Source organism: Etheostoma cragini, chromosome 12, assembly GCF_013103735.1.
Source record: "Etheostoma cragini isolate CJK2018 chromosome 12, CSU_Ecrag_1.0, whole genome shotgun sequence".
Classification (NCBI taxonomy): domain Eukaryota; kingdom Metazoa; phylum Chordata; class Actinopteri; order Perciformes; family Percidae; genus Etheostoma; species Etheostoma cragini.
The window spans coordinates 25,916,773-25,928,111 of NC_048418.1; the positions used below are offsets into that span (position 1 = coordinate 25,916,773).

The 11,339-nt window shown below is 43.0% G+C and overlaps 1 protein-coding gene across 1 annotated transcript in view; it reads right to left on the reverse strand.

Moving 5' to 3' along the window:
• The window catches only part of LOC117954173 (receptor-type tyrosine-protein phosphatase N2-like), a 186,361-nt gene that overhangs the window by 53,207 nt on the left and 121,815 nt on the right, over positions 1-11,339 (reverse strand). The gene's annotated exons all lie outside the window — the stretch shown is intronic.

Genomic DNA, 11,339 nt, shown 5'->3' on the forward strand with positions numbered 1-11,339 from the left:
TTTCATTTTCAGACACCAGCGAGCTCAAGATATTGGGCCGGTTGCTTTTTACCTGACTACTAAGAGTTAACACTAGCTAACATAATTTGACCTTTGTTACACACTGCACGATGAGAACAAAGAGCAATGCAAGAACCAAAAGAGAAGAAGTACAAATCGAACTGCCAATGACGAGGCAGGCAATTTCTCCTGACACAGAATTATCAAAAGAAATCAATAGCAAAAAAAAAGCTGTTTTTAAAACTAATTTCTGCTTGGGAGCATCGTTGCAGCACAGTAAAAGGGTCCCATAAATCCCCCACCACTCTTTTACTGGTACACAAATGTAAGTGCTCCCTATAGCTCATTATTAGCTTGCCCTGATTTTTTGCTGCTTATTGAGCTTGCTTGGTATTATTTTTGTGCTAGAGAAATGCGTTCTGAGGTGCTCTCAACTTCTCAGAAAGGAAGCCGGCTCTTGTCTCGAGGGTAAAAAAAAGGGTGGGAGGGTTAAAAAATAAATCTCTGTCCCTCGGTAGAGGTCACAGAGATTAGGCGAGGTGCGGCGTGGTGAGTTAATGGAAAGGAGGCTTTGAAAGCGGTAGAGAGGAAGGGGGCAGCCTCCTGCCTGCCTGTCAGCACAGAGAGACCCTGAAACCCTGGGAGGTGGGAAAAGGGCCGCGCTACCCTGCACATGGATTGTTCTGGAATTCTTGTGAGGTTTCAGGGAGTGACCCCCCCCTCACAACACCACTCGATGATGCCCCCCTTTTGCCACCCCACCCCCTATGATTTCATTCATTGCTGCTTCTGCATTCAGCACCTGATAAAGAGTGCCTGCAGAAAGACCCACAATGGGGGACAACAGTTGTCCAATGCTTTGTGGGGTGTCCAATTTGCTTGGGGAGCTCTAAGCCTTACTGTAAAAGCTGGTTGCATAGTAATGTGGTGGCCTTGAAAGGAAACAGTGGGCGCCTCTGACTGAGGCGCTGCACTAAAGACCATTCTGTCAGGGCTCTGGAAAATATGATAATAAAGCAGAACAAAAAATGTGAGAAATCCAGCTCTGGAGTACAGTACATGTAAATGATGTATCTGCTAGTAACCTCAAGTTACTACTGAGGCTGTCCATGAATCAGTAATAATGCAGGGATTCTGTTTATGTTAGATGTGTATGGCTGCAGTTATTAATATTGCTTTAGACATTCGTAAAAGCTGATACAATTACTCATAGTTTGTATTTTTAATATCTTTCCAGCAATACAATCTTAATGTAAAAGATGGCAGCAGAAAAGCCGTATAAGAAGCATCATGAACCAAAGGAGGCTGTACGTGTTGTGGGCTTGACAAGGTCATCAATAATGCATTACTGCTGATTCCACATGCTTCCACTGCAATCATCTTTTATTTTATTTATTTTTTACCACGGCTCAAATAACTTCATTTGTCATTTTACTCCCCGAGTCATCTTTTGTTTTGTCAAATTAAGTTTCATGAAGAGGGATTGCATCTTGCTGGGCCAGTAATGGCCCATAATTCAAGGCTCTAACTGTAACAGCTCATCACGTCATCTTTCACGGGACAGATGCCGGTGTTTCCAATGCACCCCCCCCCACTAACACACTGATTCCACCTCCCCCAGTCTCTTTATCATGGCTGCCGAGTAGGTCTGTCTATTGATTCAAAAAAATGTAGCCTGACCCCACCTGCTTAATCAAGTTTGGTTGCAGTTGTTAGTAACAGTAGGGTAAGGGCTGGAGGAGTGTGTGTGTGTGGTTAACTGAGAGAGTTAGCGAGAGATAGAGAGAGAGAGAGAGAGAGAGAGAGAGAGAGAGAGACTTGGGGGTGTATGACTTGTTAGATCGCAGCTATGAAAAATGAGAAGCCATTTTGCTCGCGCTGCAGAGGCAGATAGCAGAAATCTTGCAATGATTGAAAATGAAATGTTTTCTCAGGATGGGAGGCGGAACAGTCCCACATGAGCCAATGCATGCAGTCATTACTGTGCAGAGGACAGTTGGAAACACTGAGCAAAGTGTTAAACACCTATGTCTGCAGAACGATTCCTAGTGTCACCTACACCTACACCCTTTCCGATGATAGGAGGTTATCTGCACAGCTCTGCTGATTTAAGGCCTTTCCTGACCCTCCCTCCTGTGGCTTCACACTTTTACTGAAATAACATGTTGAGGGCTTGATGCAGAGAGCTGCAACTATGGACAACTGCATCCCAGCGGAGAAAAATTAAAATAAATGTAACATTTGTGTTGTTCGTATGATTAAAGGAAAAAAGGAATAAGCTAGGTCTAGAATCGGAATGTTGTTTGTGTTGATTGTGTAGCTAAAACGAACACAGCCATAAATAAACAGCACTCCACACATCAATCCGGGTCTTTCCTGGCTCAGATGTCAATTTTCTTTAATCGTATGATGCAGGAAAAACCTGTTTGTTTCTGAAGGAAAATCAGACATTGCGATTAAATCTAATTTTGGAAGGCGCATAGGAGAGAAGGGTGTTCCTTTCATGCCTCTACCTATTGTCCATCTGCCCCAGCAAAAGCGATTGTACTTGTAAATGTTTCATTTTGCATAGGCAAACGTGATTTGACATACAGTGTGCAGCTCCTCTTGACTGAGTTTTTCTGAAAAGCATTAACATAGCCCATCAAGGATGCTGGCTGTACACTCTACGAGGTTCAGCCCTTTTCAGCATATCAGACACCCTCCCTACAGAGAGACGGGCGTCTTTGAACAGGAGGGGAATAGAACAGAAACTCTCAAAAAGAGAGGGAAAAGAAGTGTATCATTACGGATAGTTTTTTGTGTGGAATATTTAGGACTTCGTCTGATTTTTTTGATGGTTTCTTACTCCCCTTTGACCAGCTATATCCACTGTTAATTAATTAATGTGTAGGTAGCGTTCCAATTCATCTACTAACAATCTGCTTTGCAGCTCTTACTGGAGAATAACTCACTAAAATCATCAAAGACGTCTTCAAAAATAAATGTGGGTTTAGTTTCTTGGTGTGTGGATTTGAGATGGAGGTTTGATGGTGGAGGGGTAGGTCTTTTGGGTGGTGTGTCTGTGTGTGTGACAGGGTGTATATTAGTTTGTGTTTGTGTGTGTATGTGTGTGTGTGTGAGGGGGCTGTGGATTAGCCAGGCTCCCATAAACAAAAGGCAGATGGATTTGCACAGCTCTGGCTTATTCAGAATGGGTGAAAAAGGTCAGAGGGAGAGCGGCGGCCGGCTATTGTTTTCCTCCATGACAACTGCCGCTGCAGGAAACAAAGATCTGTCCCTCACCTCTGATTCCTCCCGGGCTTTGAAAAAGTTCAGCCAGGGTTTTAACAAAACCTTTCAGCAAACAAGCACATAGAAAGCCCACACACAGCTGCACATGTAATTAAGTAGATGTGTTTGTGTGGAAAACGCACACGCGTGTACACAGGTACATGCATTCTGCTATGCAATTTTTGTTTTTACTGATACACTTCCATGATACACTTTTGCATCTGATTTAACAGACACCCACACATGCTCAAGCACAGTACACACTTGCACTTGTGAGCACACTGCACCCACACAAATACACATAAGTCCTCACGCCTATGTGTAAAAGAAAATCCAAACACATGCCACAAAATACCATCATTTACCTCACCAAAATGGACTTTCATTTACAAATTCAACAGAAGGACCATTAATTTCACTTTTTTATGCTTTTCATTCCCTCTTCATTTCTTTGCCAGACAAAACAGTGTAAATCAGTCTGTCCGTAGTATCACACATTGCATACAAATTAAGATACTCCTCCAAGTTGAATGTGACATGCAACATAAAAAAAAATGCTGAATATGATTTAAAGTTTGTGCGAAGCCTTAGCAGGAGAAAATAAAAACAATGGCGTAATGTTATTACAATATTACGGTGAGATGCAAAGCCCGAAGCCCATGGAGCAGGGCGCGCCGTCAATAAGGGTTGAACTCCTCGGATACTCCCATTGCCCGCTCATCTCAGATATTTTACTCTTGCCTGGGACTAGTCAAGTTCTAAAATATATTGGAGTATTTCAACACAAAATAGGCTAAATGAAAATGGCTGCAATACATTATAATATGCATTATTTAAAATTTAAATCTAAAAAAGAGACTGTGCATAGAACGCACTCCTAAATCCAGTGAAGGAAGAGAAAAGCAACAGCAGGAAAGACTCATCTTCTTTGGCATTTTTCTGAACATTTTGGGATGAATGGCAGCAGGGAAAGTCAACAGCAGAAGGTTTAAAGGAAAACTAGACCAGATTAACATGCAGAACAACATCAACTTAGATCCTACCAAAAATCCATGCTGAGGTCATGCGACGGACACCTCCTCCTGCGTCTATTTCCCATTCCAGTTGGGCTGCACCGACACCACCGACTCAGAGACAGCACCACACCGGTAGCAGAGGAGGAGGAGGAGGAGAGAGGGAGTGGGAGAGAGAGGGAGTTTCATCACCTCCCATCCTCCGCTTTCTCTCCTTGGGAAAAAAGAAAAAGTTCCCCAGCTTCCTCGGCACCTCCTCCTTCCTTTTTTCTGCAATTTGCATCTCATCCATTGCAAAATAAGGAAAAGATGCACCAAGAGATTTCTCTACAGTCTTTTCCTTGACGCTCAGAGAGGAGAGGGGTAAGAGGAACAGCAGCCTCCAACACTTCCACAGACAGGAAAAAAATGCTTTTTTTATGAGCAAGATAGGGAGAGAGAGAGAGAGAGAGAGAGAGAGAGAGAGAGAGGGAGACTACAAAGTGCACTGTGGGGCTCCTCCTTATATTCCTCCTATCCCTCCCTCCATTCCCTGCCTGTCTACAGCACATGTCACCTCCCCTCGTTGTCATGGTGATGGCTCCACATGTTGCCGACAGGAGGAAGTAGAGGAGGTGAGGACAAGAGAAGAAAGGCGGGGGAGGAATAGGGAGGAGAGAGGAAAGGAGCACATGGAAGGAAGGAGGCCAAAGGGAAAGAGATAAAGAGTGGTACAGCGAATGGAAGAGAAGCAGAAGGAAAAGGTTGGGAGGAGAAGAAGAGAGGAAAGTAGTAAAGAAGAGAGGAGAAAGGGGAGCGGTGTGTCTCATTCACACTTACGCTAAGCATTAAAATGATGTCGGCAGTGTGACGACAGTCACCTGCTTTCTGGAGACTATCTCTCCAGGCAGATCAGTCGTCTGCTGCCAAGAAACTGCTGCTCGATTCAAGCCGACGTACTGTATCTCCTCTGGCTCTGCAGGGTTTTCTGCTACTACATGACTGTTTGGGACTTGGCTTTGTCAGGAAGATGTTTAACATAGTTAGAAAACACTGACTTATATCAAGAGCTGTCAGGAGCTGTGAAATGATGCAAGCAATGGCTATAATGCTATATAACATCAGTCCGTCTGTGCGAAATAATCATCTACATTAACAAGTACAAATGTACAATGCCATGTGAAAAATGTGAATTCCACTCACGACGAATACAAATACGATCCTATCGATTCGGATTGGAGCTTATCACTAAGATAATACGTCGGTAACAAGTACCAAGAAATTGCAGGACAGAAATGTGTTTGCCATTATTATGTAGTCCATCAAAGGGCTTGGACAAGTCTCTTTTTACCTGTTCAACATTCTTCTCAGCACATGGTGTGGCATGGTGGTAGAAAAAGTTAAAATTGGTTGCAAAATAAAAATGTATCTTTATGTCTGCTAAAAACTTACTTACTAGACTTACTCCACTCTCATTAGACAACTATTGCATTGTTTAATACTTAAATGTTTTAACTTCCTGAAATATAGTACAATAAATATTGTAGCCTGGTGATTACAGGCAAAATAAGAAACACATGCTCAGATTCCCCATCTACTCTACCCATCTCTGTAGCTCTCCTAATCGTCTTCTGCAAAGAGAGAGTGCAGTTGATAGTAACAAACAGTGTCTGCGGTTACGAAGAAAGGTGACCACACACACACACACTTACACACACACACACACACACTCACACACACACACACACACTCACACACACACACACACACACACACACACACACACACACACACACACACACGCAGGTCTAATCAACAAATAGGGCTAATGAGTTATAAGCTGCGGAGAGTAGAGATGGAAGCGCTAAGACCAGTGGAGGACGAACAGCTGCAGTAGGGTTAGAGCATTAAAGCTTTGTCTTCCATAGATGGCACAGTCCTCCATAGATGGCACAGTCCTCCATAGATGGCACAGTCCTCCATAGATGGTGCAGTCCTCCATAGATGGCGCAGTCCACCATAGATGGCGCGCTACAAGCATGCACAGAAACGTTAACCCATTGTTCTTTGCACTAGGAGGCGTGCAGATAAAACAACCCGTAAATACGTAAGAAGCAGTAGAGAAGAAGTAGAGAGTGGCGGTAAAGTAAGGCAAGCTTGCTGGCAGGGGCCGATCTAAAGGGGGGCAATGGAGGGGGGGGCACCAAAAACTGTACTTAACCGCCACTGTAACCGCCAATATGTCCACAAGCTTTCAAAACATTGAAACAAACAATAAATATATAATAATAAATGATAAGTCTCCCCAGGCTCTGAAGGTAAGGGCAGTTCCCCCAGGGGAAGTTCAAACACACAACTAATCTGAAGGTAAAGTTGGACTGAATGTGACGTATGCTAAAGGCGAGACAACAGCGTGTCTGTCACGTCAGCCAAAAGTCAAATTGCTCGCATTCTGCCCTTTGATTAGTTTGGATTTTAGTAAAGATAAGAACAGCAGAATACAAAATATTACAAATTGGCATGTTTGAATGAATAGTTTTTACAGAGAGAGGCGTTACGTCACAACACACTACAAAGTGCTTGCTAATTGATCATTTGTATTTATTGGATAAGCAGGAGCCTACTATAAAATCAACTTCCTCTCACATATAACGGCAATGAGGCTTCACAAATTAAACCAACTGACATCCTTTACTGTCAGACTGGGAAAACAACCAATACAACAAGATTAAGTAGGCTAGTCTAACACACAATAACTGTTGTGTGCAAGTGATTAAGCTTTGGAGATTTCGTATTTGTTGCAGGCTACTCATCAGCCCTCCAGTGCATAGTAATAGAAGGTTAACCAGACCCTTTACTTCTTGACTTTTGCAGGCCAGAGTAGCTGGAGATATTAGCTGAAGCCTAAACGTGGGGATGCTCACATTTTGAGTAGTGCACAGGAGGAAGAGGAGGAGAGAAATTAAGATGAAGAAGGCAGTAAACTGGAGAGACCAGGTGGGTCGGAGCAGGAAAAGACCACAGAAAGAGGGACAGGTAGAGAAGGATCAGAAGGAGGAAGATGAAGGTGACAGGGAGGAAGAGGAGGTTGCAGATTTAGAATGGTTTGACACATATGCCTCTGACAAATATTGCGCTCCCCCCTGTGATTTGGATTTTACACCAGTGTATATTGAAATTTCAACAAAATTACGATTAATTGTGCAGCCATAATTCTGTTCTGTTTTCTATTCTATTTTTCTTACTCTATCAGTAAATTGTGATCATACAAAAGGCATGATAGAGTAAAAACTGTAAAACTGCCTAAGATAATTCCATTTTCCATACAGGGCATTTACATATAGAGGTTTCTATGTATCCTCTCTATGTACGCCACCCATGTTAAACTATGTTCATATTATATCTTAGTGACATATGTAAGGCTGTTTGACTCTCTGTGGTCGCACCTTGTCCACAGGAACACCATGGCGACCATAAACCTAGCTTTAGACAGGAAGATCTGTGTGTGCGCGTGTGTGTTTGTGTGTGTGTGTGTGTGCGTGTGTGTGCGTGTGTGTGCGTGTGTGCGCATGTGTGTGTGCATGTGCGTGTGTGCGCTTGTGTGTGTGTGCATGTGCGCGCATGTGTGCGTGTGAGCACGTGTGTCCGTGCGTGTGTGTGTCAGTTAAATCGTAGCGCTGTTTGCAGTTTGGCTTAGAAAAGAACGTGAGGGGGCAGAGAGTGGAGATGCTGCCTAATGCAGATGACAAGGGCCTCGTGTATGTCTGTGTGTGTTAGTGGGGGGGGGGCTTTAGTTTATCTTTCTGTTCAAGACCCCCCACCCCCACACTCCCTCTAGCTCCTTCACAGACACCCCCACACCTCCTTTTGTCCTCTTTGGCGACAGCTGGAGGTGGCAGGCAATGAGGACCATGCTCTGCTCTGTGTGTATATGTGTATATATGTGTGTGTGTGTGTGTGTTTGGGGGGGGGGCAGTTTCTTTCAGTTTGTATCCCCCACCCCCCCTTAATACTTCTCTATACCCCCACCTATCCAACTCTCAATGCTCTGAACACAAGCTAAACAAAGTGGAAGAGAGAGAGTTGAGGGAGCTTTGGGCACCAATATTTCATTTCCTTTCTCTTTTAGCAGCAAGAAAATCGCTTTCCGTCAGGCTTTTATTCTCTAGCTACAACCCAAGCACACACACACACACACATACACATACAACACACCACCTCCCACCTTTACCTGCTCACACTCATTCTGTCTGCATTACAGTTTAAAAAACATCTAATGATAGAGAAGGTATAACCACTGTATTCACATGCAGTCACAGCCTCAGTAGAAATGTGTTGACTCTCAATCCATTCATTTCCACATAAAGAGCTTTAGGTAAATTTAGGTATTGATTTATTACGCATATACAGTCCAGTATTTCTTAGTATAAACAACTATGGAAAACACTACTTTTTGATTGGCCTGAGTTGTCTAAAGAAACCATCTCACAGTGCAGTTTACAGTTTACAGTAGCTCCATGCAGTACTGTACTAGTATGACAGTAATCAATATTTCAGTGGATAAAATAACTATTTCAAACGGCAGAAGGCAAAGCCCAGCGCCAAGCATCCCACAGATGAAGTTTGTGAACATAGTGGTGCATATATCAGTTGATTAGCCAGATTCTGTTCCTCAGGAGATGAAGGAGACCTGTCCTGGCTTTGTTAGACCTTTCTCTACTGAGCTGTGTCAGAGCTGGAGTATGGCCATGGTATCATTCTATAATAGTGGGGAAAACATGAATGTATGAAAAGAAAATGGATCTAGTGTTTGAGAGAGCCCCGTTCATTCCCTGTTTATTGCTCAGTGGTGCATGAAGCCACTGTGTGTGAGAGCAGGAGAAGACCACAGAAGGAGATGCAGAAATAAGTGAAAGATAAGAGGGAAAGGAAGAACTGACTGTGATGGATGAAGAGGAGGCTGGAGATACAGAGAGACGGACAGAGGTGGAGAATGATCAGGGGAAGAACTCGAATAGGGATCAAATGATTTCATTGTGTGGCTCTTTCAGACTTTCCAAATGTTATCAGACCACTAATAAAATTCTGATCAGTTCAACTATTCCTTTTGCAGGTGATGCTCAAACAAATGTATCCAATTTTTTACAGACGTCTCTTTCTGTATGTGTGGGAAATGGGAAATGTCTTTGTTGCTGATTGACACAGAAGTTGCGATTCCACCTTTTGGCCACTACTTCACTTTGGCTTCAAAGCCTGGCACACTTCCTCGGGTCCCGAAAAAACTGTTGGGTATTGCTTGTATTTCTTTAAACCAATAACCAAAGGGAGAACAATTCTGTCTGAAGTAGGTGACCCATGACAAGCTTTTACCACCAGTCTACATCCAGGCAGTCAGACTACATGAAGACCAAACCCGTTAAGAGGAGAATGAATATTGGACTTATGTTAATCAGGTTACCAGTTCAACTAACTCACTTTTTGGCATCTGCATCCCATCATTGTTTGCATCTGTCACACCATGACACACCTCGTCAAGGACTATTTTTCTGCAAGATTTGTGAAGTTAAACCTAGAATCAAAGCAACATGAAGCATGAGCGACTGGGATACGGGAATATCCTGAAAACTCATTTACGAGAGGCCGTACTGAATCACTTCGTTGATGTACTTTTGAGAACACTAAGCCACACAGTATGTGGTAACACCTCCCCACAGCGCTCCTAACTAGGCCACAGTCACACACATATAGACTTGTCAATGGTGCTGGAGACCTTGGAATGAAGTGTACCTTGTAGCAATCAGACTCTGTCTCATTACCTTTGAAGTTAGTCATTTGTTTGATCTAAATACTACCTTTAACACCTTCAAGGTGGTCTCAAGTAACCTTAGAGAAATAAACATCACTCATCTCAAAACCCTAAAAACAGACGCGTCCTCCTCTTTGTCTGATGGCTTCATAGCGGCATGGACATTAACTCCGCCGTCAGCTCTGTCATATGGAACCGACATTAGAGGCCGTGATTGCCTATTGCCTGGATACACGCAAACAACTTGTCTGATACTCAAACGGTCACCGATGGATACAAAATGAAAGCCTCTCTCTCTTGTTTTTCACCAAACGATAGTACATTCAGCCCAGGACCACCATAACGATGTCCTTTGTGCGTTGCAACATTTTTTGGATTCTTGTGGCCCACCGTCCTGCCCCCGCTCCCCTTGTCTTTAGAGATGACACCCAAGACAAAAGATCCATCATCCACATGATATGGTAGCCCCTCTTCCCTGGCGCTCCCTGAGACAGAAATCTTTAACAAACAGTTAGCGAGCATAACATCTGTGCTGACTGACAAACTCTTACATATTATAATGACCAAACTGCCACGGAAAGTCGCCAGAGCTAATTGGACAGTAACAGACTGGTCAGAAGTTAGCATCAGATTATCTAAAACTATGAGGTGCTTTACGTTCTACTTTTAGTTCATCACATTTTAGAGAAAGATATTGTACTTTTCCCTGAGAAAGAAGGAGCCTTTTGTAACTGCAAGATCAAAGAATAACTGATGTTAAAATAATATGAATAAAATATAACATATAAAAAAATTGCCAGGGATCAGGGTCTGAAGTTAACTTGTTTAAATCCACCTGGTGGTTTTAAACTTTTTTGTGCCTCATAAATGTAAAAAACTGAATCTGTCTCTATGATCATATCCTGTCCTATTCATGGTAACCTAGTCGTGGACATTGTGCTGTCATAATGTGCTGTAGTATGTGTGTGTGGGGGGGGGGGGGTGCTTTGATAATCCAGCATAAAGGTATAATTTTCAAATCTGGGTTGGGACACATTCATACTGTTTGATAAAGGACTAATAGAAGAGAGTGAAAGTACTTGCATATTTGTGGTTGGTGATATGAATGCTGATATGATGATATCTCTATATTTGCCAAACATCTTAAACAATAGTGTCTTGACAGTAAGTTGGTTCTTTCAAGTAAAATACTGTTACCAGTAGAGAGCTATACATATATCAGTGAAGCATGGCATACAACATCTTGGCTTGACCACTGTATATGTACA